Source organism: Bubalus kerabau, chromosome 1 (assembly GCF_029407905.1).
Source record: "Bubalus kerabau isolate K-KA32 ecotype Philippines breed swamp buffalo chromosome 1, PCC_UOA_SB_1v2, whole genome shotgun sequence".
In the NCBI taxonomy this organism is placed as follows: domain Eukaryota; kingdom Metazoa; phylum Chordata; class Mammalia; order Artiodactyla; family Bovidae; genus Bubalus; species Bubalus kerabau.
Window position 1 is genome coordinate 157,229,125 of NC_073624.1, and position 27,914 is coordinate 157,257,038.

Genomic DNA, 27,914 nt, shown 5'->3' on the forward strand with positions numbered 1-27,914 from the left:
CCAGGGCTAAAACTTTGAAAAGGCTTCCCCCAACTCAGACTCCTGTCTGGTAGCTTTGCTATCCATCTTGTGGGAAAATAATGTAGAAGGGACAGGAAGGATAGGAACATGTAACCAGTGGGGCTTGATATACACAGTGACTCTGTTTTATGATAAAACAAAGAAATAAAACTCTGTTTTACAGATTAGAAAACCAAGGCCATAATCACTTGGTTCCTTCAGGTTTTTGTGAGGTGGGTAGAGGGGGTGGGTGGTGGTCAGGCAACATCTAAGCCTGAGTGGCCAGCTGGATGAGATAGGTCTCATCCCTGGCCGACTCCTGGACCAGCCTCCAGCACTTGAACCCCTTTCTTGGTCAGGGTCAAAATACCCTATCTTGATCTCTGGGCTGAACTGATGCCCTGAGGTCCAGTCAGTGGATTCTCTTTCTGGACATCTCTCAGGGGATTTAGAGTTGACCAGGGCTGAAAGATGGGAGAAGGCAATGGCACCCCACTCCAGTACTCTTGCCTGGAAAATCCCATGGGCGGAGGAGCCTGGTAGGCTGCAGTCCATGGGGTCGCGAAGAGTTGGACACGACTGGGCGACTTCATTTTCACTTTTCACTTTCACGCATTGGAGAAGGAAATGGCAACCCACTCCAGTGTTCTTGCCTGGAGAATCCCAGGGGTGGGGGAGCCTGGTGGGCTGCCGTCTATGGGGTTGCACAGAGTCGGACACGACTGAAGCGACTTAGCAGCAGCAGCAGCAGCAGGGCTGAAAGATAAGAATCATTGAATGTTAGTGTCTCGAGGAATCTCTGAGACCCAGAGGAGTGGAGACGAGTGTGTGAGATGAAGACACTTGGCCGTGCTCTCACAGCCGTGCAGGTGCTGTGTCCTGGCCACAGCAAAACTCAAGAAATTCAGGCTCAGGAGCTTCCACTGCTGCTCTTAGTGATCACACTGCTTCCTGCTGGTCCATCAATGTCCCAGGAGCCAAATGGTGTCCCAGGGTGAGACCAATCTGATGGGGGCACCCATAGGTCTGATGGATATGCTCCGTGGCATCTTATCCAAGTGAATTTAAAAATAAAAAAGGGTTGTATTTGGTGACATGCATCTTTTCAGGAGATTCTGGAACTTGTTTCTTGCATTTTTGAATATTTACACTCTGTGTCATGAGCTCAGCTATAAAAACTGAGGTCTGTCTTCTCTCCTAGACCTCCTTTGTTGTAGATACAGAGCTTGCTTCAAGGAAAAATATATGAATGGTCCATGCAGTAAATTTCCCTCAGGGCTGATGGAATAAACCACTGGCTTCTTAATAGACCCTCTGCTGGGCTGTGCTTTGTGGGGTTCTGATCACTGGTTCAGGTAGCTGGTTAAGAATGAAAAGGTCCTCCCTCTCCCTCCCTCCATCACTCCTCCATGGTTTTGACCTCAGAATGAAAGGATGCTCTGACCTGCCCAGTCATTCACTGCTCACCAAGCCCTGTGTCTGTACTCCCGTCCCCTTTTGGGTCTTTCCCCACTGGCACGTCTTGCAAGAAGGAAGACAGGAGAGCTGGAGCCAGAGAGCTGGGCTCTTGCTGGAGCCCTGATGGACGGCACAGTTACTGAGGATTTCATGAGACAAGTCAGGCGCCTCTAATTCCTGGCTCCAGGGAGAGCCTGCCTCTGTACCTGGATGGCGCTAACTATTTATGAAGTGCATCTTGTCCCTCCTGAGCATCCGTTTTGCTTCTCTCGGCACCAGCCCCTCAGGAAATTCCCAGCAGACCCTCAGCGTGTGCTGCAGAGTGATGCCTCCTCAGCTCGACTGCAGACATCCTTCCAGCAGGGGACTCTTTCTAAGCCCTAAACGGGCTTCATTTCAGTGCTTTTGTTAGCACTCTCTGCAAGGGGATGGGAGGGGACAGAGGTGGAGGCAGCGGTAGGGGAGGGGGCTGGGGCTCCCTGTGGAGGAGGTGCCACTTGGTTCTGGGGTCCCTGGAGTCCCTGGACACTGCGGCAGACAGTACAAAATGAGTCTGCATCTGTCTGCCCAAGTCTCTGAGGGGTCTTGCCTGTCAGTCTGAGGGCCAGCTCAGCACCTTATTTCTCAATCAGCATCTCCAGTGCCTGGTGGGCTGGGCTGATGGGGGATATGATGGTCAGGATGCCCCGTGAAAGAAGGCCTGTAATCCTTGCGATGTGGAGATTCAGCATGGGCTGTGGGGTTCCTTCCTTTTGCTTGTGCTCTGCCCACATGTGGTCGCTGAGCACCTATTTCCTACCAGGCTCTGGGTCAGCCCTTGGGAACTCGGTGGTGGACAAGAAACACCTGCCCTGCCCCTCCCATTCCCTTGCTGAGGCACTGCCGTGTCTCTCAGCTGGATTACGGCAAAGCAGAGCAAGCCCGCCGCGAAACAGGCAGACTATAGAGCCAGACACCCGGGTTGGCTCTCAGCTCTGCCTCGTCTCTGCCTGGTAACTTTGGGCAAATAACTTTCCCTGTCTGTGCCTCAGTGTTCTCATCTGTAAGATGGGGATAATCATATTACCTAGATTATACACTTGTCATAAAGTTTAGTAGATTGGTGATTGTAAAAGAGCCTGGAGCAGGGCCTGGAACCTGGTAATTAAATACAGTAATCGAATAATAAATAACATTATCCTGCTGCTTTTTGTGTCACTCTCTTCTAAGCCATTCTATGCAACATACCCTTTTGAACTGCCTAGAGGATAGGTTTGATCATGATAAAATTGTTCAAGGACTTCTCCTTTGTTTGAAGTCCAAACTTTTGCATAACCTTCAGATCCCTACTTTTCTATCCCCCTCCCCATTACATTTCCTCACCGTATCCCCACGCCCACTCCTCATCCCTCTCTGCCTTACAGCCATCCAGGTGGTCTGCCATTTGCTAAACCTGCCGTACTTTCTCATACGCTGCTTCACCTGCGGACCTTTCCTCTTCCCTCTTTACCTCCTGGGAGACCTGCATGGGTCCTTCAAGAAGAGGTTCAAGTAGAGGTTTGTGTTTGAAGGTAGAAGCCTTCCATCATTTCCCCCATGTGTTTGTTGGTAGAAGCCTTCCCCCATTTTTCCTTCCCTAACCGAAGCCGACCTCCCTCTTGCCTGCGCCCCATCGACTGTCTACCTGGGTTTGCTGCGTTGGGCAGTGTTTTGTAGTCATCTGAGCAAGCACATGTCTTCCATCAAACCCTGGCCATACTGATTTCCTCTCTGGGTGGTCTTAGCAAATGGTTGTTGAATGAATGAATAAACCAGGTGCTTGATGAACAGCTGTTAGACTAGAATGAAGAAGCAGGTGACCTCATTTCATCTTTACAACTACCCCTGATGCAAGAGGGGAAACACTCAGAGCTAGTTGGGAGAGACTGCTGCCTTGGCACTGTCGGTGACTACTGGCTGGCCCCTGGATGGGCTGCCAGTAAGGCCAGATCTGTCTGACCCCTGGGACAGTGCTCATTCCCCCTACCCCTTTAGCACAAGTTCTTTGCCTGGGAAAAACAGACTGATGGGCACAAAATGCTGTCTTTTCCAAACATGCCTGCCATACCTCCATGCGGTATGCTCTTCTGTGACTTTACCCACTTCCCATCTGGGGGTGGACTCCTATCCTGCTTGCTTTGGATCTGGGCTGAGCTTGGGCCTGCTTGACCAACAGAATGCAATGAAAGTGACGTACCAAGACTTCCAAGAGGAGGCCGTAAGAAGCCTTGAAGCTTCTGCCTGGCTTTCTTGGATGTGGTGTGCCCTCTAGGAAGCCAGTGGCCAGGCTATAAGATGGCCAGACCACGTGGAGAGGCCACGTGTGGGTGCTCTCATGGATGACAGCCCAGGCACGTGAGGGAGCCATCTGGGCTGTCCAAGCAATCAGACCTTCAGATGACTTCAGCCCCAGAGGACATCTGACTGAAGTCCCATCTGGGACCTGGAGTGGGTACTGCCCAGCTGAGCCCAGTGCATCCACAGGAACATGAGAGGTGATGATATACACAGGCTTGTTTTCGGTCACCAAGCTTTGGGGTGGCAGTTAGATTAACAAACCATTGGACTCAGTGCCAGCTGGAGGAGGACGAAGACATGATGCTGAGCCCTGTCTCCGGGGACAACTCTGGGGGACCTCTGGCATGGAGTTCTCAGGATGTGAAGGGACTAGGGGTGGGACCCATTTGATCCTCAGAGCCCCCTTAGACTCTGCAGACTGCCCTGAGGCAAAAGTAAAGGGAGGGTTGGGATGACCTTAGGCTGTAAGAAATAACCAGAGTATAATGCATTCTGCTCCAGCCCTTTCTCTGTCCACTCCTCCAGGAAAATGGCCTAGGTGCTTGGGATGCGGCAGGGGGAAGGAAAATGGTGACAAAGCACCCACTCTGTGCTAGGCGGTTGACCTCATTATGTCCTTGCCCTTCATCCATTTGGTACAAGTGGGAGCATCACTCCTAGTGTACAGATGAGGAAACCAGGTCAGAAGTGTTCAGCAATGGGTCCACACAGCTAGCGAATGGTGAACCTGGCCAAGCCCAGGCCTGCGTCTGTCATGCTGACGATGTTGGAATGGTCTCAACCATCCTGGGAGGGTTCCTGGGTCCTCTCTTCAGCCCCCATCTGCTGGCCAGCGCCGGAAATCCCCTCATCATTGCTTTGCTGCTTTGGCTTAAATCCTGGATCCTGCCGATGCTAATTCATCTGGAAGAATGATACATTAAGATCTTAGTAACCGCTCACCCTGGTTGCATTGAGGTCCCATAGCTCCCCTGGAAGACTGTTTCAGTGGGCGGCAGTGTGGGGTGATGGGCTGTCTGCAGGTGGGGAAGAGACGAGGTGGCGCCAGAGGATTGCAACGTGGCTCCCTCTCCATTCTTTTCAGGTGGAGCCAGTGGCGAATTTGGAAACAGACAAAATACATCCTTAGCACTAGCACAAGACCAGCCCCATCCCCTGCCTGAGGTCAAGCTTCCCCTCACCCAGTGGCAGCTCTTGAGAACGTCTAAATCACCAGGTGATGGCGTCCACCCCTGGCACAAATGTGAGGTGTTCATTCTCCTTGTCAGCTTTCCCACATTTGGCCAGCTTCCCTCCAGGGCCCCTACGAAAGCTATGTTTAGTTCTGGGCTCCAAACTCAAGGAGCGGCATTAAACAACTGGCATGAGGCCAGAGCAGGCAGCCAGGGTGGGTGGGGAGAGGCGCTGATTTCTGGCAGAGCAGTGGCCGAGGTCTGTGGAGAAAGGGGATCTGGGGACCTGAACAGCTGACTTCTACCGTGAGGGTGCTGGTCAGCTTAAGCATGTCACTGAATAACCCTCTTTGGGATTGTCCAAGTCCTGGGAGTCAGAGGATACTCAACATGGGTGGTGCTGATGGGTTGTGAGCTGCCCCTGGAGGTGTCTGAGTGAAAACTTGACTGCCCACGTGGGCTCTGCAGAGTGGCTTGTCACAGAGGGAGAAGGGACCAGGAAGCCGCAGGGGCCCCTTATAATGCTCGTTTCACAGACTCTAGGAAAGAACAAGCCCAGCTTGGTGCCCAGCAGGCTTGCCACCTGGGTTAAAATGAGGGGAGTGAAATGTTCTGGCTGACCTGGCGTTTGTGCCAACCTCCCGGATTCCCTCTTTCGTGTCTGACTTCCCTTGGGCAAGAGGCCTTGCTGCTCTTCCCTCCCTCCCTTTCCTCCTTCCTTTCATTCAGTTAACAAATGTTTATTGAGTGCCTACTATGCTGGGCAATGTGCTAAGTGTTGGAGGACCCAGAAGTCAGCAGAGGAGATGCAGTGGGGAGCCCCTGTCACGTGGAAAAGGGGAGGGATGGATGGATTGTAGGGGGTGGAGAGGAAACGCAGGGAGACCAGTAGGGAAGCTGGGGCAGTGTCCAGGTAGGAGACGATGTGGGGTGGGCAGGGGAGATGGAAGTGGGGTCAAGAGAAGTGGGCAGATCCAGAGCACAGGGAGTAGGCAAGCTCAGCGGGGTTTGATGGAGGGTTGGCTGTGGCAGGTAGGCCACCTTTCCTCTCCCACAAAGGTGGACTCTAGGTGACTGACTCTAGCACTAGGCAAGGGTGCCAGTCACAGGGCACCTCACAGCAGGGCTAGCTCTGGGGATCCCTGGCTGGCACAGCTGTCCCCATACTTGAGCGAAGACTTCTGCACCCATGTTTCTTTCCGTGCAGACCTTTGGAACTGGGTCCAGCTGCTCTTCTGCTCCTCCTGACAGCTCCCTTTTTCCTGCAAAGCCTCCCAGGTGTTGGCCCTCCTTCCTGTGGCTCCTCTTCACCTCCTAGCAGAGCAGTGGTGACTGGCATACCCACAGGCCATTGCACACCTGGCTGTACCTCCGGGCTTCCCAGGCGGCCCTAAGGGTAGAGAACCCTCCCGCCAATGCAGGAAACACAGGAGACAAGGGTTCGATCCCTGGGTCAGGAGAATCCCTTGGAAGAGGGTATGGCAACACACTCTAGTATTCTTACCTGGAGGATCCCATGGACAGAAGAGCCGGACAGGCTATAGTCCATGGGGTCTCCAAGAGTCAGACATGGGTAAAGTGACTGAGCACACACGCACAGCTCCACCTGCACCCTAGGGTCTCCGCATTCCTACCCAGTTCTCGGCAGCTACCCTCCCCCCAAGACCTCTCCTAGGATCAAAATACCAGAGCTGACCCGGGGCAATAGCAGGCTTGATCTCCACCTGGGGAGAAGAGGGAAGTCTCGGGCCCAGCTGGGTCTTCTCACTGCATCCTGCAGCCCTGGATCCACCCCACCTGGCTGCCGGATGCCTTGAGGAAGCAGAGGAGTTTCAGGCTTCCGGGCCAAGGCCTGCAGCCTATAAACACTCCTGCCCTATTTAAAGGGTTGCCAGATGGGCTTGAGCCACAGGCGGTGGGGGGAGGGGGCTTCAGTTGGGCCTGCCTGTGCCACGTGGAGGATTTGGTGGTTCTTGGTCTCCAACTTAGCTCTTTGTGAAGCTGCTCTGAAAAGCTCCTCTGCTCTGTAACCAGTCTGTGTGAAGCCAGTGCATCCCAGGGTCCCCTTTCTGGTGTGCATGGGGCCAGCGCACCCCATGTCTCCCTCCCTGTCTGTCTGGAGTCGGTGCACCCCTGGGTCTACTCTCAGCTTAGACATGGGAATCCTAGTCTCACTTAGTCATCCCTCAAAGTTTGGGCCTCAGTCTTCAGTTTTGCAAACAGAAAACTGAAGGTGGTTGGGTTCATCTCCCTGCCTCACGGGGTGGGAGCGGGGTGGCCTTGGCCTAGGACAACCTTTTATGTATTAAACTCAGTGTCAAAAGATGTTTGTTATTTTCACAGCCTGAAGAAGTCAAGTGGGGCTACTCGGCTGTCTCCAATCAGATCAGATCAGATCAGTCACTCAGTCGTGTCCAACTCTTTGCGACCCCATGAATCGCAGCACGCCAGGCCTCCCTGTCCATCACCAACTCCCGGAGTTCACTCAGACTCACGTCCATCGAGTCAGTGATGCCATCCAGCCATCTCATCCTCTGTCGTCCCCTTCTCCTCCTGCCCCCAATCCCTCCCAGCATCAGAGTCTTTTCCAATGAGTCAACTCTTCGCATGAGGTGGCCAAAGTACTGGAGTTTCAGCTTTAGCATCATTCCTTCCAAAGAAATCCCAGGGCTGATCTCCAATAGGGTAATATTTATGCTAATAGTTACCCTTCTTGAGGGTGTTTTACACTTGCTCTTTAATCATAACAGCAACCTTCTGAGTGTTGTATCCGTTTACAAAACTGATGCCCAGAAAGGTGAGTGGCTGGGCTCATGATCTCCTGCTGAGAAAATGGAGAGCTTGTCTTTGTTCTCATGGCTTCGGCCCCAGCCGGCTTAGGCTGGACCCAGGTCCTGCCTCTGTTTAGCCTCACAAAGCATGAAAGAGTGACTGCGGTCAGCACTGTGCGATGCCTGAGCTCCTTCGCTGTCTACCACAGCCTTGTCTGTGTGACGGATCCCAGGTATCAATCTTCTATATTGGATGAGGAGACAGATCAGAGAGGGAAATAAACTTGCCTGGGGCCATACAGCAGCTGGGCAGGAGGACTGGGATTGGAAGCCAGGTTGTCTGTCCCTTTCAGGCGCTCATCCCGCCCTGTGCCACTTAGAGCTAACTGCATGAAGCTCTCAGTGTGGCCTTACCACCTGGCCTGGAGAGCTAGTGTGGACAGACTGAGAGAGAAGGCAGGCAGTGAGGCAGGAGGGCGGGCTGCGAGTCCTGGCCTGTTGCTGTGATCTCGGACAGTTCACCTCCACCCTCTGAGCCTCCACTTGCTTGGAGGTCAGTTGGGGACAGGGGCCTGTGACCAGCTCTCCTTGAGGACAAAGGCATGGTGTGGGACCAGCTCTGCAAGTGGACAGGGGCAGCTTTTCTTTCCTGCTGTGAAATCCCTATGCCTGGGTCAGCCTTGGCTGACACCCCAGGGCCAGAGCCCTGCGTGGCTGCCAGCTTTTGGGACTTGGGGGTTGGGCAGGGAGCCGGGAAGCAGAAGTGCTTAGCTCTTGGGGACTTTGGGATGGCCTTTCTCAGACCTGGATGTGCCACTCACAGTGCCCTGTCTCCCTGCCCACACGCTCCTCCCAGGCCTGCAGCTTGGGGGAGAGCAGTCTGGTCCTCGCTGCTGAAGACCCCGGGCTCCAGTTTCTGGGAATTGGCTGCTCTCTGCAGCTTTTTTTTCCCAGGAGCTGGTGCCAAGCAGGCTCCGCCTCCACCTCTGGCGGGCCTCCAGGCGTTCTGTGTAGGGCCCTTCTCAGCAGCAGCAGGAAGGCGGACTTCACGGGGGCTGGAAGACACCCAGCAACTGGCCTATGTCTCCTTCACTCACGCTGTAAACAAGGGCATGGTGGTTGCTTCCAGACCCACACATAGGACTAGCTGCTCCATGTCCTGTGGGAGGGCTGGAACTCCTCTCCACCAATGCCCAGCTAGCTGCCCCATGGACCCTTTAACTTTCTCTCTGTTTATGCTATGCAGAGATGGGAGGGAACACCCAGGAGCCTACAAGCCTTGAGGAGGAACCCTCAAATGACTGGGGATTCCTGGCGCTGTGGCAGATCCGTGGCTGGAGCACTGTCTAACCTGCCTCCCTCCCGTCCTATCATAGAGGCTGGGATGAGCCCTGGGCAGCTCCCAGGTGGGCAGAAGCATCTGCTCTCTGGTGGCTGGTTCCAATGAATTCCTCCCTAGGTTACTGCTCAACTGCGCCCGTTTAGGAAGGCATGCCATTCTCCTCTGCCCTGTATCATGGGGTGGTGACATTTTAAAATCTTGTTGATAGGTGATATGTATCCAGTGGCATATGCAGGCGTGTGCTGCACACTTAGGCGAATTATCTAATCTTGTCTGCACAGCAGCTCTGTGAGAGAGGCATGGTGGTCACCCTCCCTGTCTTACCAGGGGAAATCTCATTTATCTCCCTCCCCAGGGGCTGGATTTGCCTGGGCAGGCAGGGACCATGCCTGGTTCTGCTCGGTACCGTGGTGCCTGGCATGCCCCTGGTGGATGCTCCATGCTGGCCAGCCAAACAAGGGGAGGATGAAGGCATCTCTGGGACTCTGATCCTTCCCAATGGCCTAATTTGAGAACAGTTGTTCCAGTGCTATAATCTTAAAGTGAAAAAGTAGGACCCAAAATGTGTCTGTGTGTCTGCTTATGCAGAGGAGTCATGGGCACGTGACATGTTGGTCATGAGTGTGAGCTCAGGGTCCTGCTATTTTAGCGGGGAATCTTAGTTCTGCATTTTTGCAGCCGTGTGGTTTGGGATGAGATGCCTAAATTCCTGAGGGCTCAGTTTCCTTTTCTATAACAGCAGGGATGATAACAATAATCTGTCTGACAGGGTGGTTGTGGGGATGCAATGAGTTGTTATGCATAAAGTGACTTAGTACAGTGCCTGCCCTAGAGAGCACTAGCTTGGTATTTGTTGTTGTAATTAGTAAACAGGGACAGGGTGAGCTGGGTACATGGACAGGCATGATGTTAATGGCACATGGCAAACTGGCCTTGTAAAGCAGGAAGCAGTTCACTTCCTTCTCTCTGGGCGCCTTGGCTCCTTGGCCTCTCCCACAGGCTGCTGTGACCTGTGGGAGCCGCCCTTAAACCCACGGGCAGCTAAATTTCCCTGCTCCTTTGAGCAAGGTGTGTGTTTGTTGAGAGACACAGGAGGCGGCAGCACCATGAAGGGGCCTCATGAATGGGCTGAGGACCAAGTGGCCTGGGTCAGCGGGGACACATGGATGGTCTCGTGGGTGTCCACAGCCGAGCATGTCCATGGAATTCTCCAGGCAAGGATACTGGCATGGATTGCCATGCCCTCCTCCAGGAGATCTTCCTGGCCCAGTGCAGGACAGCTGACCAGGTGCCTTCTCTGGACCCCTATTCATAGCTCCTGTCCCAGCCTCATGGGCATCTTAGACCAGCCTTTCAGGAACAGTGAGGTAGAGAGAGAAAAGTTCTCAGCCAACTGTGTTGAAATCTCCATCTACTGAGGAGAAAGCTTTAAGTGACTGAGTTTACTTGGGACTTCTGCCATCAGGGAGAATGGCACTCAAGAAAGAAACGAACTCCACATATAGAAAAATAATGAAAATGATATTTTTTGCAAAGATACTGATGTGACTTATGAAATTCTTGCCACAGCAGGCATCTATATGTTTTCCTTCCTGTCTATAATATCAAAATATGTGTAGTTGTGTTTATATATATATGAGAAAAATGTATATGACAACAATTTATATATATATAAAGAAAGAAAAATCAGGTTATTGGTTATCTTTGAGTGAAGGGAGTATGAGTTGTTTTAAAATTTGTCCTTAATTTTTCGTAATACACTCTACTGTATCTTTCTAATTTTCTCAAGTAAAGATGACCCAAAAGATAAAATAATTTATATATATGTATTCTTAGCTATGAGCATTGTTCTTCGTATCAGGCAAATTGGGCTAAGTAGGGTGATGTGTGGAGAAGGCAATGGCACCCCGCTCCAGTACTCTTGCCTGGGAAATCCCGTGGAAGGAGGAGCCTGGTGGGCTACAGTCCATGGGGTCGCAAAGAGTCGGAAACGACTGAGCGACTTCACTTTCACTTTCATGCACTGGAGAAGAAAATGGCAACCCACTCCAGTACTGTTGCCTGGAGAGTCCCAGGGACGGGAGCCTGGTGGGTTGCCGTCTACGGGGTCACACAGAGTCGGACACGACTGAAGTGACTTAGCAGCAGCAGCAGCAGCAGGGTGATGTGTGAGGATGACAGCAAGGCTTTAGGCCAGGGTCTCTGTCCCCAGAGCGCACCCTCCCTCCCCCGAGCAGGCTTGATTGGGGTCGTCTCATTGCCACATGAGTCCCCGTGAAGCATTTGTGTCAAATGTGAAAGTCACCCCAGGGGAGCAGAGAGTCCTAACACCTGGCCCACAATACCAGCCATGCAGGATCCTTCCGTCCACTTTACAGGTTAGAAACCAGACACTCGGGGAGCCTGGGCACTTATGCAGGGCCACGCACTCAGGAGCAGCAGAACCTGGGCTCCTGCCCAGGTCCTTGCACCTCTACCTTGGGTGTGCCTCACGCAGCACAGCAGCTGGTGGTCAGTAGAAGGGGCTCTGGTCCCACTCCCTCAGTACCTGATGGGGCTTTATGGCTCAGAGAGAATAAAAGCTTCGAGGCTTTTGTGATTTGCTCAAGGTCACCCAGCAAGGGGCAGGGTTGGAAGGAGAATTCTGGTGCTCCATGCCAGAGTATAGAAAGATGCTCAGAAAAGAGCTGCAATGAGGGAGAAAGGGCGAAAGAAAGCAAAGCAATCAGAAGAAAAGAGACTACAAGTGATTCCGGGAACAAAGAACACAGTCCTGTGTGTGTGTGTGTGTGTGTGTGTGTGTGCGTGCGCGCACGCGTCTGCGTGCACTAGGGGTGAATGGCAATGGCACTGTCGAGCCTGGAGAGGCAGGAGGTGAGAATGAGAGGTAAGGAGTGGGCAGAGGGAAGGAAAGAAAGAGACAGATGGGAAACAGTCCATGAAAGCCAAAAACCTCCAGTCTGACAAATGTTTATTTTATTTCGTGTTGATAACAGGGGAAAAAAATTGCTGACGGAAACTCACAACTAGCAAAGGCTAGCACCAGCTCTCCAGACCCCAGTAAAGAGTGCCTTTCCCCAGAAGGCCAGGCCCCATCTTGGGTGCAGACCCCAGCAGAGCATAAGGCTTACCAGGAGAGCCTACCTGAGGAGCCTATTGCAGCAGAAAGTGCCCTGAAATACAGGCCAGGGCTAAAGTCCATAGTAAGTCAGGGCTGGCAGGCTGATCCACTTCTCAGAGCCCTGGAGTCCTGGACTGTGAAATGTACATGGTCCTTCTTGCTCTGTCCACTTGTGGAAGCTGTTGGGAGGACTTCACTTCTGGCCACTTGGAATAACAGGCACTGGATCTAGCCTCCTGTCTGAACAAAAAATGGATCATACGAAACCGCAATTTTCAAGACATTTGGCATCAGTAAGTGAAGTGCTGTGATCCCCGAGGGAAGGGAAACCAGTAAGGCGAGCTCTATCGTGGCGCCTGGTTACCTGCCTGGAGCAGCCCCGTGCTGCCTCACAGGGAGGGGAGGCCTAAGGAGCTGGTGGACTCCCTGATTGGAGGGGATGGAGCGGAGGGTGCAGGGAAACTGCAGTTGATGGAGTGCTGGATGGGGAGGGACAGAGGGGACCCCAGAAAGCTGCACAGAGTTCCCCTTCAGCACTGGCGGGGTTCTCATCAGCGTCTGCATGTGAGGAGGCTGCCTGAGGCCCGGGAAAAACCACTGAAAGGACTTTCAGGGATAGAGCATGGAGCTTACTTGGGAATGACTATAGTTTCTGTTCCCACCAGCCAGCCTGGGAAACTCACAACTCAGAGGGCATTGTGTTTACTGCTCTAATGCCCCCAACCTGCATTCAAATATTTCTGCTCGTTCAGAAAAATGTCCTTGTTTCCAGGCACTTTGTTTGACTTTGGTCCAAACTCGATCCTCTCTTTGTATTTGGTTTTCATGGCTCTTAACAGAACAGCTTCTCTGCCCTCTTCTCCCCGTCCCTTATGTTGCCTGCCTTTGGCTCAATGAAGACTAGAATGTCCCACATTCAGGATTTGCTTGCTTTCTTTCTGGTGGTGGTGTTGAAGTAGTTCATCTCTCCTTGATGTCTCTCTTATGCTAAAGGATTGATCTAAAGGCTTCTCCAAATTCAGGTTCATTTCTTTTGCTGAGAACACAGGTGGTGCTTGCCTTCTTATTTTCGAGGCCATAATGCTCTGTGTTGATTCCCAGTCAGCTCATATCAGGAATTGGTTGTTCACTTCAGCTGCTGATAAAGCAGTGTTCTGGCATGCTAACTACCCACAGCTTTGTTTCTTTTCATGCCACGTGAGAAAGCATGTTAAGATAACATGTAGTTTAGAATGGTGCTGTAACCCTGAATCCACTCACTGAAAAAATCCCTCCAAACTTTGATCTTTTTTTCAGCCTTAGCAATCATAGCAAATGTGGTGATCCATGGCATGCCACCACCTATGCCAATGAGCAGACTTGTCAGGTAACTGGGATCCTGAATAAGCCCCTAAGTACTTCAGAATAGCCAGGGCATTAGCCTCACTCCTGTTTGACCCCTTTTTATAACAACTGAGAAGTTGGTGTCTGGGCCTCCCAGTGTTGGAGACTGCAGTCTTCTCCTTGAGGTGGCCCATTTCGTTGGTCAATTTGTTAGAAAGTTGAGCCTCCTTGTGAATCCAATGAGTCTACTTGTCTGTTGGAATTTTACCCTGAGGAGCCAAGCAGATGATATAGATCACTAAAACCTGATCACCTACCCTCCAAGCAACCGCCACTTCCCAGGTCTTTGCTGGTCATGACTTCATGCCCTCTCACCCTTCTTTCCCACCTGTGACCTCGGGACACAGTCCGGGTGCTGGACTGTGTCAGTGGCTCTTGAACAGAAGATGGGCTTGAGGAGTGAGAGATTCCTCTGTAGAGGGGATGGGCCTGCTCCCTGTTGCCTTCTAGAATCCAGGTTCTCAGGCGTGTCCCCTCCCTGACTCTGAGCCCCAGGGCAATCTGACCCCCATGCAGAAGAGAAATGTACCATCCAAAGGGAGACCTCATGTATCCTCACATCCTTTCAAGTGGCTGGTAGGGGAAGGGAGTGCCCAGCTCCATCCATTAAGGAAGAGCCAGCTATTCTAACCCACTTGAGAGGTTTTAAAAGTAGAGCCAAGAATTTAACTTCAAGATGTACTTTACCTCCCCAAATCAAATCATCTCATTTTCAGCACAGTTGTTGAACAGACATTCTTGTGGGGTTAATGCTGCAGTTTTTCCAGAAGCTCTTGTGTGGGATGGAGGTCAGGATTTTGCAGGCTCAGAGGTATTTCCATCACCAGCTGGTTGATTGTCCTGGGGACTCGCCGGCTCCATTTAAGATGTCTTTCCTGTCTGGTCCCTGCCCAGTGCCATCTTCTCTGTCTTCATCTCCTCTCTCCAGGATTCCCAGAAGAGCCTTTTAAATGTTCTTTGCTTCTAATCTTCCCTAGGGAGCCTCTGCTTCCCCTAAATGTCAATTTTATACTAATTGCCCACCCCTTCCCAACCTAGTTCCCTAGACTGTCTTTCAAGGGCTTCATTCTTTATCCCCATAGACCTGAGTCCCTTCTTACATGGCTTCTACCCTCCTTCTTCTGAGACTTGTCAAGCAGACCTTATCTGTTCCTACCTTGCTGTTGAATGAGTACCTCTTTCTAGGTCAACTTCTTACAGGAAGCCTTCCCTAATTATCCTTATCCTCTTCATGGACTTCTCCCTTCTCTGGCCTCCAGTGTCACACAAACCCATGGACCAGCTTATTCTCTCCCTGGCCAATTTGTAAGTCCCTGGAGGAGTGGGGCCAAAATGTCTGTGTCAGAGACAGTGAGTCTCTGAGAGTCCAGAGGCACATCCATGAGTTCAGAGCCACATGAGATGTCCAGAGACATCTCATCAAAGATGCCATGGTCATCCCTCACATATCCAGCCCTCCTGGCTGGAAAGTGGGGCCAGCTGACTAGTTCTAGACTGTGAGCAGAAGTGACATGTGTCACTACTTGGTTGAGGCAATTAAGGGCTGGTAGGAGTCTTCCATCCCTTCTTTCCCCTCTGCAGCAACCACAGATGCTGTGTGATTCAAGTGGCACAGTTCCATGATGACAGATCCTCTGTCAGCCTTGTTCCCTGCATGACTGTGTGGATCAGAGCTTCCTACTGCCCTGCATTAGACATTTAATATGATCAAGAGACAGAACTGTATCCTATTAAGTCTCTGGGACTTTTTTCCCTAATGCAGCAGCTAGCATTGTTTAACATTAATACTACATCTTCTTTGTTGTCGCCCCGCCCCCACAACCATCTTCACTTCACTCTTCCTGGAAGCCCTGAGCACAGATGTCACTTAGTGTAAACAGATTCAGTCAATGAGGCTTTTTAGTCTAAATGATGGATATCATGGGATGGTAACTGAGACATGGAACTCATAAATAGAATGACTTAAGAGGACGTTCTCAGCAGCATCATGGCCAGTAGAAACCGCCCATGAACTTAGCCTCCTGCATAGGCCACTGTCCACTGGCCTCACCGACCAAGCCCTGGAACCCTGTAGCAGGCTGACCTAGACGCACAACCAGAGCTGGGATTCCCCTAGCTGTGTGACTCTGGAGTAATCACAAGTCCTCTCAGAGCCTTGAGTTCGTATCCACGAGTTGACCAAATGATGTCTGTTCTCAGAACCTGGAACACCCCAACTCTGGCCTTCTGGGAAGACCAGTGTGCTTCCCAGAAGATGGGGGCTTCTGGGGCCAAACACTACTGTGGCTGTGTGAGTGTGACACTCAGCTTCCCCTCGGTCCTGGATATCTGATGTGAAGAAGGTAAAATTGTGATGTGGCAGGGGGAGGACCTTATTGGGGTCACAAAGCTTTAGACTGTGGTCTGCCATATGTCTGGTCATGCCTTTTCTGGGGTGGAGAACATGCTGGAAAGGTGGGGCAGGACTCCTGATGGGAGCGTGTACAGGCAGTCGCTACCCTCAGCACGATGTTAGTTAGAAATTCACCTATTGAATGCAAGCCCTTTGAAAGCATGGCTGTGACTTTCTCACAACTTCATGCTAGTGTCCTGTTCGGAGCCTGGCCCAAAGAAAGTGCTAGAAGGGTATTTAGCTTCCCCTTGGGGTGGTGAGTGTCCTGTGAGTGGTTGTATATATAAGCTAAGGCTGGATGCTAACTGGGCAGAGATGCAGCAGAGGGTGTCCTGAACTCTGGGAAAGACAGACGAGATGACCAGGTAGATTTATCCCAGGCTGAGATTCGCCGGGGTGAGGCTGCGTGGGACACCGCGGCAACCAGCTCTCCGGGCTGCGGGCTCAGGGGAGGCCCTGAGGAGGTGCGGTTCCCTCTTGCTTCCACCTTGAGGTGGGCTGCCTGCAGCACATATTCTTAACATATGTTAACCTTGGCGCGCTGCTCCTGCCAAGAAGCTGTCACAGAGGTATTTACCAGAGGAAGCAGTGTAGGAAGCATTCCCGTTGTTCTTTGGGGCACTGAGCAACCAATGGGGATGTGCAATGAGGGCTGCTGGGTGGGGTGACCCTGCCGAAGCCTGTTTGGTCCAGCACCAAAGAAGTGGGCATTAATGATGCCTGGCAGCCAAAGCCCAGGTCCCTCAGTGGTCAGAGTGAAGCACAGGTGACCTGGCTGAGCACCTACGGTGTGCCAGGTGCTGGCCTTGGGCCTCACAGCAACCCCACCAGGTGGGTACCATCCATGCAGTTTGCAGGTGAGGAAGCTGCCTCTGGATCTGCCTGACTCGAAGGAAATCTGCCTCTCATGTAACTCTAAGGAAATTGCATCATGATTTCCTCGGTGCCCGGAATCCAGTGAACGCATCCAAGAAGGGAGAACCTGCATGTGATGTTAGCTGATGCAACTTGTCTGATCTGTGAGGTCATGTGGGAAGCAGAGTCAGCCAATGAGGATGATTTTATTTGACAGAGGTTTTGGGAAAAGCCATTGACATTTGTCATTGGGATCAGGCTATGCGGTTTTCACCTTAAGAAGGGTGTGCCTCTTATGGCCTTTTATTTTCCTCAATCCCAACCACAACATACAAAAACACCTACATGGGTATACATCTCCCTACTTGTACATCTGAATACACGGTCATGATGCTGCTCACACAATGACATGCCCACATATACCTGCTGGTGTACTCACATGCATACACATGTACCCATATACTTTCACTTGATTTCACTCACACAGTTCACATCTAATTGCCTTCACACACACATGTCCCCCCTCGTGTGAACCTGCTCACCCACATATACACCAAGCAGAGACAGAAAACTCACATTTGCACATGCTTTTCCTCTGAGTGGAGGAATCCTATCTTTTAAAGGAGGGGGTGAGGAAAGTGACAGGGGTTCTCAGCTGCTTTCTGCTCTCCCCACAACTCTCAGAGACAATGAGTAGTTTTATGCAGGAGAACAAAAGAAAGAGGCCAGGTGGGAGGGTCCTGGGGTCCTGGTGGGACCTCTCCAGGGACGAGCTGGTCCTACCTTTACCTCCCTGGATTTCAGTTTCCCTGTCACTCGAGCAGAAATGAAGTGCTTCCATTCCCCATCACTCCACCCTCTAAGTGCAGGCATGTGGAGGCCATTCAGAAAGGCTGAGTTCTCCCTGATGGACCATAAAGCTTGTCCCCTGCCGGCCCAGGTGAAGGAATGAAGCAGCTACACCCTGAATGGGCAGTAACTAAAGGTCAGAGTGTCAGGGCTGCATGGGCCCTTAGCCACTTGGATTCCTCTTTATTTCACAGGTGGGGAAACTGAGACCAGGAAGGGCCCGGCCCCTAGCACCATTGCTGGCATTTCCTGGTTGCTCAGTGGACACTTGACAAGGGACTGTCAGATGCTGCTCTTTTGCCGCTTTCAGATCAGCTCTTGAGGCATCTGAGAACTTGGAACCTGAAGGCCTGGAAGAGGCAATATTACATTTCATGCAAACGGTTGTTGAAACTTGGATGCTGACTCTTCCTCTGACCTCAGGTGGTGACAGACCCTCTTCCTCCCTTGTATAGATGCCTAACTCAGGAAGCGAGAGTTCCTTTTGGCCCAGCTGGTATGGATTCTCCTTGTGTGTGTGTGTGCCCCCACCCCAGGCACACATTCCCACATACTCTCTCTCACACCCCCATTCACACTCACACAGGGAACCCTCTGTGGTGGATGAGACCTGCAGGGAAAAGCATAAACAGGAAGGGACAAGTTCTCCAGGCTAAGAGCCTCTGCGGTCCCGACCAACATGTCCAGGCTGACCAGTATAAACCGAACTTTGATTTCATGATTCTGGCCAAGCACTGGATTCCATCTATTCCAGCATGAGCCTGAGCTCGGTCTGGTCCCTCCCCTTGCAGAACTAAATTCTGCTGTGGGCTCGCCACATGGTCCCCAACCCTGAGGGCCACAGCTTGAGGAGGGTTAGGACAGTCCTATGGTTGCTCCGAGGACGGAACCATAGACTCCCTCAGGGCTCTGGGAAGAGAAGGGGACAGCAAAGGACATCTAGAATTTTGCCAGATAAAGGAGCAGTGGGCTGGAGCCTTGTGCGCCAGACTGAGGTGCAAAATATGCAGCATATTCAGGTGGGCAAGTGGTCCCGTGCCACCAGAGGGGGACAGGAGGGGCCAGAGAGGCAGCATGGGGACTGATGGGAAGGAGATTCAGTGTTTGCTGGGGTTGGTGCTATTCTGTGGATGGGGGAGTGGGTCCCATATTGGGTTTCTAGATAGAAGGGATGAGAAGGGTCACCTTGGTGGCCATGAGGAGCCCGACTAAGGCAGGAAAGTAACCTCTAACTAAAGGCACCAGAGTCTCAAGTGAGAGTTGGTGAGGAGGGTGGGGGTGGTCCCTGCCTTCTGGACCTTCGAGGCCAGACAGGAGGTTAAGGCAATAGATGGGGCAGGTATGTTGGGAAGAGGCCGTGCCAGCAGAGGCTATGGGAAATGAGAGGCTTGGCAAAGGGTTTCTAAGTCAGACCCCAGAAGGGGTCATGGTGTGCAAGGTATCAAGAACAAAGGCGCGGGTTTGGCTGGGAAGGGAGGTGGTCCTGCCATCCCAGAGGTGGGGCAGACAGTGATGTAACATCCCTCCCCAGGCTGCCTCGGGCAGGAACCAGCCATTGTTTGCCAGCCTGTGCTGTCCTGGGAGCTGCAGCCCAGAATATTAAAATCTCTCCCAGGTTTATCTCCTCCCCATCTCGCTCATTTGAAATCCTGGCAATTCGGGGGAGAAAGTTACTTTAATCCTCTGGTTCCTATCATCCTAATTATAGTTTCAATAGACAACGGGCAGGGCTCTAAATGAGATCGGAGGACACGGGAACACATTATGTTGGCGCTAATAATGATCTGTCTTTGTTTTATCATTTCATGTTGTTGCTTCTCATTTTGGCTGCCTGAATTCTTAATGCCTTCGAGTGTCTCCCGGAGATTGCTTCCTCTTGCTGCCAGGCCGGGACACAGTTGCAGACTTGCATATGAAAATACCCAGCCTGGTGCCTTCAGCTAACAAGCCAGCCGCCATTTAAATTTCAATCAGCCCTTCTGTTTGTGTGTGAGTTCCTTGGATGGATGAAATTAGCAATTTTGAAAAATTGATTAAAATTGCTGGTTTCACGAAGCCTCAAAACATCAAAATCAATCTTTTTTTTTTTTTAAATACATCAAAATTTTTGTTAGACTCACCATGTCTGCAGTATGAGAAATTGCCAAGCCTGCTGGTGGGGTAGTGGGGAACGGGGAGCTGGGTGGGCTGGGGCTTGTCTTGGCTCTAGACCAACGTCTGTGTGACTTTCTCAAGTGTTTGAACCTCTCTGTTTCTTTCTTTCTTTTTTTTTTTTTTTCCCATCTGTGGAATCCAAAGCTTTGACTAGATGAGGGATCTCTAGAAGGTACTTCCACCCCTGACACTATATAATTATGTGCTCAGAGTCAGGTGAAAAAGCAAATGGATCTTTGCAGGTAGAATCTGCATTTAGATGAAATGAGAATATTAACAACAGGTAGCATAATAGCCAAAATTTTTGGCTAAATCTGGGCACTTTATATGGAGAAGGCAATGGCACCCCACTCCAGTACTCTTGCCTGGAAAATCCCATGGACAGAGGAGCCTGGTGGGCTGCAGTCCATGGGGTCGCAAAGAGTTGGACATGACTGAGCGACTTCACTTTCACTTTTCACTTTCATGTACTGGAGAAGGAAATGGCAACTCACTCCAGTGTTCTTGCCTGGCGAATCCCAGGGACGGGGGAGCCTGGTGGGCTGCCGTCTGTGGGGTCGCAGAGTCGGACACGACTGAAGCGACTTAGCAGCAGCAGCAGCAGCAGGCACTTTATATGCATTACTTACATCTTGTGATGAATCATCACAAGAAGACAGTGAAACAATACAACTGTCATCCCCATTTTCAGATGTAGAAATGGAAGCTTATACACTTCCATGATTCCAGTGCCATATTCCCAGTCCAAGACCTCCTCCCATGTCCAGGTGAATAGCTCCGGATAAAGCCTGTCCTGATCTGCACCTGGGCTCTCCCGGAGAGTCACACGCATGCACATGGCTCCCTGGACCGACAGGGGGACCAGGACACTGGATATTGGCAGCAGACATTTGAGGCATTCCTGGGCTCTCTCTTCCTTGAGTTTTGAGCTGAAGGCTCTGTCCATCAACTTTGCAGCAGAGATGATGCCGAGAGAAGTGAAATAGAAGATGCAAATAAATATCTTATTTTCCCAAATAGTGAGAGCTGCTCAACAGCCCCATACACACGTCTTGGTAGAGATGAAAACTCTCTAAAGTCATCACTTGGTTCAAGGGGGAAAAAAAACCCACCTCTGTTTGCTGCCATGGGCAGAGTAAAATTCTTTCATTTTTGGTCCCTCCCTCACTCGCTCCCACTCGCCCCCACCCTGTTCAGTAACTAGGCGTTGCTGTTCCCTCTACTTCAATGTGAGTAAGAGCAGTCACGGGCGCTTTCTTTCGCAGCTCCCCATGGTACAACTGTCAACAGTGCTTAATCACAAGAATCGCCTCGGACCCTTGTTAAAAAAAAGCAGGGGTGCTCAGTACCTGCTCCAGACTTACTGAAAAGAAGCCCAGCCAGTTCAGGAAGCCCTTTTTCTCTAAACATGTTCTCTGTATGTGGACAGCATCTGTGTGGCCCCATCGCGCAGTCAACTGTCTAGAGGGTCAGTGTGCAGACAATTGGATTTCTGTTCACAGCCCTATTGCATACTTACTGAACCTCTACTAAAGTTAGTGGGAGAAGATAGAGGCATTGCAGGAAAAGCATGTTTTCTAGACCTAGAATTGACTCCCGTACCAGCTCCATCACAAATGTTCTGTGCCCTTGGGAGATCACTCACCTCTCTGGCCTGCTGTTCTCTTAGTTAACCCATAAGGACAGTGGTCTTTCTCTCCAGATGGTTTTCAGGAGACACACACGGTGTGTGCGGAACACTTGGTGCAATGTCTGGCACAGAAGGAGGTGCTCGACCAGCGGTTGCCTATTCCTGCCAGAGGACACCCACGGCGGCCCTAAGGGGACTGTTCCTAGGTTTCTGTGAGTCTCCAAGTGGTCGGCCATTCCCAGAGCGTGTAATTTCCCTTTCTTTTTTTTTTTTTTTTTTTTTTTTTTTTTTTTATTAATTAATTTTATTTTATTTTTAAACTTTACATTAATTTCCCTTTCAAGAGAGGTGGCTGGTAGGCGGTAGGCTAGGCTCACTCCCCAGGGAAGTGACTTGCTCCTTTCGCCAGCTATTATTGTATTTAAAATAAATTTGGGACGCAGCCTGGTATAAACTACTATGTATTATGAGTCTTTGGGGAATTCTCGTAAAGCAGTGATGGGCACACACAGGCTATTTTTATAGGCAGTGCAGACAACAGGCTGGAAGGAGGCAAGGGATGATGATGGAGGGAATTTGACCTTGTTTTCTGGTGAGTTCTGGTCCATTCAAGACACTTTTCTTGACCACCTTGAACATCTGGTGTACGACACAGATACCACCACTGAGGCGGGAAATCAGGGGTTCCCAGAGAACAAAGAATTCTGACTCTGTAGCAGTCGGCCCTCACTTTTTTGCTGGGAGGGAGAAAACTTCAGCTCTGCCGGGCTTAAGTGGAAAGGGAGGTGATTGACTCATGTTCCAGGAGTCAGGCATGACTGGACCCAGGTTCTGTATGGATTTGTCAGCTCCATCTCTCAGTCTTTGTTTCTTTGTGTTGACTTCGGCCTCAGGCTGGCTGTCCCCACAGGTGGCAGAAATGGCCCCAGCAGCTCCAGGCTCACATCCTGCCTGAAAGATACTAAAGCTCTCTCCCCAGTGGTTTCAACCACATCCTGGCACCCACTCTCCTTGGCTCACCAGGGCCATTGCCCCTCCCTGAACAAATGTCTGTGGCCTGAGGACTGGGGGACCCTGACTGTCCAGGCCTGGCTCACTTGCCCACCTTAGGGCCAGGAGAGGAGAGTCAGGAAGCAGCAGTTTCTGTAGGACGGGACCTCAGAAGCTGAGTGGGCAAAACCAAGAGCTGTCCAGTCCCTCTGGTCAAGCAGCCCAGGCCCAGTGACAGAACTGAGGATGTCTTCTTACTGTCCCTGACTGCCCACCTCTTCCACAACCACCCGCCCCCGCCCCCCCCACCCAGCCCCCGCAACATTGTTTAGGCTCTTGGTTTTCACCTATTGAAAACACATGATGATTAAGATAGTTGGAAAAATTTGAACATTGTCTTAGCTTGGAGTCCCCCCCAAGTGGATGCTGAGACTGGAATCAGGGTGTGAGATGTTTACCAGGAAGCACAGTGAGGGCTGCAGAGTGACACAGCCAGGGAGGAATATCAGTGCAGGCTGAGCTAGGCGGCAGGCTCCTGCTGTGGGCCGTGAGAGTTCAACTGCATTGGGCCCCGCTTAGTGACTGCACACAGCACACTCAGCAGAGTCCCTTCAAGGGGCAAGGAGGCTTGGGTGCCTAGTGACCAAGTCCTGTCCCTCAGTGGTTGAGGGTTGCTCCTGGGGTTTAACTGCCTGGCACCTTGAGCTTGCCGCCTTATGGGGAAACAGTCTCGCAGCACTAGCCTGCCCTCGAATGGACATGCAGGTGCTTGAGCTGGAAGTGTGGGTGTGTAAGGGTGTGCCCCACTGCAGCTGCAACTGACTCCCAGGGAGGAGGGCCAGGAGAGATGGGATGGATGCCAGCAGCATCTGCTACAAATCGGGACTGGGCATTATTAAGAAATTTTTAAAAATTTTGCTAGGCATCTTAATGACATTGTAATGGACATAGGAATATGTTCTTATTTTTAAAAGAAATGGGAAGAATTTAAGTGTGAAAGATAGTGATATTTGTAATTTAAAATATTTTAGCAAAAAAAAAAGAAGCAAATAGTACAAAATGTTAGCAGTTGTTCAGTCTAGATGACAGTTATATATTTGTGGGTATTAATGACACCATCTCTACCTTTTGGTAAGTTTGTAAATGTTCATAATCAAAAATAAGACCCAAGGTGACACTAGGAAGTCTGTGTTTGGTGACTGGGTGGTGGCTGCTTCTCCCTGTCCCTGGCTAGAGTTCTTGCCTTTCCTCTAAATTGTGCGCAGTGGCGCAGATTGTAAAGAATCTGCCTGCAATGCAGGGGACCTGAGTTCAGTCCCTAGGTTGGGAAGATCCCCTGGAGAAGGGAATGGCTATCCACCCCAGTCTTCTTGCCTGGAGAATTCCATGGACAGAGGACCCTGGCAGGCTACAGTCCATTGGGTTGCAAAGAGTCGGACATGACTAAGTGACTAACACTTCTACTTTTTCACTTGCAGAACTGTCAGGGCCTCAGTTTCTCTGCATGTAAGTGAAGGACAGGTTTGTTCCAGATTCCTGCCATGCTTGGAGGATCTATGGATCAGTGAACAATTTCTGAAGTGCAGTGAAAATTCTAGAGTATCAACAGAAAGAGCTTTAGAACTCCTAGTCTAGTCACCCCTACCACCCTCCCCGCTGAACCTTGGGTTGGGGGATGTTGGGCCACTTCTGAGTTACTCAAAGACTCAGCCTTTGACTTGGAAAATGAATCCACTTTCAGCTACCCCCTTTTTTTTTCCCCAGGCCTGACACTGGACTTCTGGGCCTCAGCATGATTGAAGCCTGGGGAGAAGGGCCAGTACAGGGAGGAAAGCAAGGTCCTGGACCTCATGCAACAAAAAGTGTCCCAGAAGTACATGCATATATTCTTGCTATATGGTTAAGTTTTTACCATAAATGATGTTGAATTGTGTCAATTGAGTTAATGTTTTTTGAGATAATCATATGATTTCACAGATGTTGGAATATCAAACTAAATTTTTATTCCTAGATAAATCCCTGAGTCATAGTGTATTGTTCTTTTTGTATGTCATTGAATGCAGTTTGCTCATATTTTAAAAGTGTTTTTGCCCCATGAAAAGTATTGATCTGTAGGTTTCTATTTTAATATTTTTTTCTGGTTTTGGCTTCAAGATAAGTTGGCTTCATGAGTTGTGAAGGGTTTTCTCTTTCTGTTTTCTGTAGGAGTTTGATAGATTTGGTATTTTTTTTTATAACTTAAAAATTTCTAATTTTTAAAAATAGAATTTACCAGGAAAATTTTTGGAACAGATACTTTCTTTGTAGGAAAATTATTACTATAAATTCAGTTTGCTTAGGAGATATAGGATTATTCAGTCTTTCCATTTCTTCTTGAATGAGTTTTGGTAGCTTATACCCTTCAAGGAATTTGTGAATTTTCTCTAAGCCCTTGAATTTATGGTGTGAAATTGTTCATACTGTTTATTTTTTCCATACCCTTTTGTCTTTAAGTAAAATTCCTTTTTATGAAATCTACTTAACTTGATATCAATGTAGTTAATAGAACTTTCTTTTCCAAAATTAAAACAATGATTTTGTTACTTTTTATTGAGCTTTATTGACAATAGAACATTTTTTTACTGCTACCTTTAAAAAATTTAAATATAATCTATTTAATCTACCTATGTTAGTTCCAGGTGTACAGCATAGTGACTTGGTACTTATATACATTCCAATATATAATGATCATCACAATAAACCCAGTCACCACCTGTCATCATACAAAGTTATTGCAGTATCATTGACTTTATAGCCATGCTGAATAGAACCTTCTTGAAATTGGTGTTTGGGTGGTATATTTTATTCTATCCTTTATTTTTAAACTGTCTATATCTGTGTATTTAAGTGTGTATCTTATAGACAGTGTGTATTTTGGTCTTGCTTTTTTAAATCTAGTCTGTCAATCTTGGGCCTTTGAACTGGAATGGTCATTGGTAGATTGGGTTCAAACATATCATCTTGCTATTTATTTTCTATTTTTCCTTGTTTCACTTTTTTCCCTGTTTTGTTTTGTAGTCAGTGCTACACACTTTAGAATTCCATTCTACCTTCTCTGTAAGCTTATTTGCTATCCCTCTGTTTTACATTTTTAGTGATTGCTTTAGAATTCATAATATACATGTTTAACTTATCAAAGTCTGCTGCTGCTGCTAAGTTGCTTCAGTCATGTCCAACTCTGTGCGACCCCATAGACGGCAGCCCACCAGGCTCCCCCGTCCCTGGGATTCTCCAGGCAAGAACACTGCAGTGGGTTGCCATTTCCTTCTCCAGTGCATGAAAGTGAAAAGTGAAAGTGAAGTCACTCAGTTGTATCAAGTCTACTTTCTATTAATATAACACCACTTTATGTATAATGTAAAAACCTCCCAACAATGTAATTCCTTTTCCCTTCCTGTCCTTTGTGCTAGTGTTGTTATATATTCTACTTACACATACATTATAAACTCCACAGAATACTGTTATCTTTATATTAGGTAGTCAGCTACATTTAAAAATAGTAAATGAGAAAATGTACATTTTAATCTACCCACATAAGAGCATTGCCAATACTCTTCATTTGCTTGTGTAGACCTGATTTCTATCTGATATTTTAGCTGGAAGAACTTTAGTTAATAATTCTTATAATTCATGTCTGCTAGTGATAATCATTTCTCTAAGTTTTTATTTATCTGAAAATTCTCTATTTTGTCTTTACTTTTGAAGGATATTATCACTTGATATAGAATTCTGGGCTGATAGTCATTTCCCCTTCCTCTTTATCCATTAGACATTGTTCCATTGTCTTCTGGCTTGCATAGTTTCTCTTGAGTAGTCTTTGTAATTTTTAGTTAAGTTTCCCTATAAGCAATATAGGGAAACTTTTTTCTCTGACTAAAGATTTTCTCTTAACATTGGTTTTCATTAACTTGATTGTGATGTGCTTTGATGTGATTTTCTTGTATTTATCCTGCCTTGGGGTTTGTTGAATTTTTTGGATATGTCAATTTATATTTTTAATAAAATTAAAAAAAAAAACTTTCAGCTGTTACTCCTTCAAATAATTTTTGTGTTCTGTTTCTTGGGGGACTCTAAATTATACATTCAGTAGACCACTTAGTACTAGAGTGATAGCCACTCCAAATATTCTGACTTAAATGGTCAGAGTAGAGGCGTTAGTATTGAAAAAGATTTTCCCAGTTAGTGCTAACATGCACCTACGGTTGAAAGCTATGGACCTCATCCAACCTTCCCAAGTTAGAGCAGAGGCCACTGAAGCAAAGAATGGTTAGAAGTAAACGTAGGTGAGGCCTTCCCTGGTGGCTCAGTGGTATAGAATCCATCAGCCAATGCAGGAGACACAGGTTCAATCCCTGGTCTGGGAATATCCCACATGCTGAGGGGCAGCTAAGCTCGTGTGCCACAACTACTGAGCCTATGCTCTAGAGCCTTTGAACCACAACTATTAAGCCCATGTGCAGCAACTACTGAAACCCATGCCCTAGAGCCTGTGCTCCACAACAGGAAAAGCCACTGCAGTGAGAAGTCCACGTACTGCAACTATAGTGTAGCCCCTGCTCTCTGCAACTAGAGAAAGCCTGTGCAGCGACGAAGACCCAGCATAACCATAAATAAATCAATAGATAAAATGTAAAAAATGTTAACATTTATTAAGGAAAAAAAGAAGTCAATGTAGGTGGGATCAGTTTGTTGCAAAGCCTACCTAAAACAAAATATAGGATATGTACCTTAAATTCTGTCATAGACTGTCTCTCAGCATCAAAGTATTTGCAGTTGTAGCTGGAGGTCTGCCAGTGCATTTGAATGCAAGATATGCATCCTCAAAATGCAGCATCTAAGGACAACCTATTAGCTATGCAAAACTATGGATTTCTGCAGTCCTAAAATCATTTAAATCAGCCTATTACTACAATAGCGCCAACATATAGACATGATGCGAGTCATTGATGTGTTTGACCAAGTTGATGAGACTTCTGCTGTTTAACAGACTTCAATACTCTGGAGAACCCCAGGGCTTATTCTGTCGATGCGCTATAAATTCCATCTCCAGGTTTACATCAGCAAGGGTGTTTTCAGCTTGGTTTCAGTCATTCTACCATTAAAAAAATAGTGCTTTCACTGAACCAGCAGGAGGCAAATGTTACCTAGATTTTGATATCGAGTAGCATTCTTAGATTTATTGATTCATGTTCCAAATTTCAGAGGTTCTAGGATTCCTTGGTGAGATCCTTAGGTGAGAACTTTTTTCCCCTTCTTCTATATCCTTCCTCTCCCTTCCCCCCCCCTCCTTTTTTTCTCTTTCTCTCTTTCCCTCTCCTTCCCTCTTTTTATTCTCTCGCTTTTAAAAATTAACCCTAGGTTGGTCACACCTGCAGTGGTAGGACACCTCTGCCTGGGGACTACATTGCAAGATAACAGGGAATTGGATTACCCCGGGGATCT

At 49.1% G+C, this 27,914-nt stretch overlaps 2 long non-coding RNA genes across 3 annotated transcripts; one reads left to right on the forward strand and one right to left on the reverse strand.

The window, feature by feature from the left end:
* Positions 1–569: 569 nt before the first annotated feature.
* LOC129621210 (uncharacterized) lies at positions 570–6,792 on the reverse strand. 2 transcript variants are annotated; one of them, XR_008699148.1, is made up of 4 exons: positions 6,451–6,792; positions 6,156–6,336; positions 2,075–4,677; positions 570–756 (listed from the first exon to the last, which is right to left on the reverse strand). It is a non-coding gene; the product is annotated as an uncharacterized LOC129621210 (long non-coding RNA). The 2 variants fall into 2 exon arrangements; XR_008699149.1 differs by lacking the exon at positions 6,156–6,336.
* LOC129621216 (uncharacterized) lies at positions 3,888–25,726 on the forward strand. Its single transcript, XR_008699150.1, has 3 exons — positions 3,888–3,971; positions 4,859–4,990; positions 24,198–25,726. It is a non-coding gene; the product is annotated as an uncharacterized LOC129621216 (long non-coding RNA).
* The last annotated feature ends 2,188 nt before the right edge of the window (positions 25,727–27,914 follow it).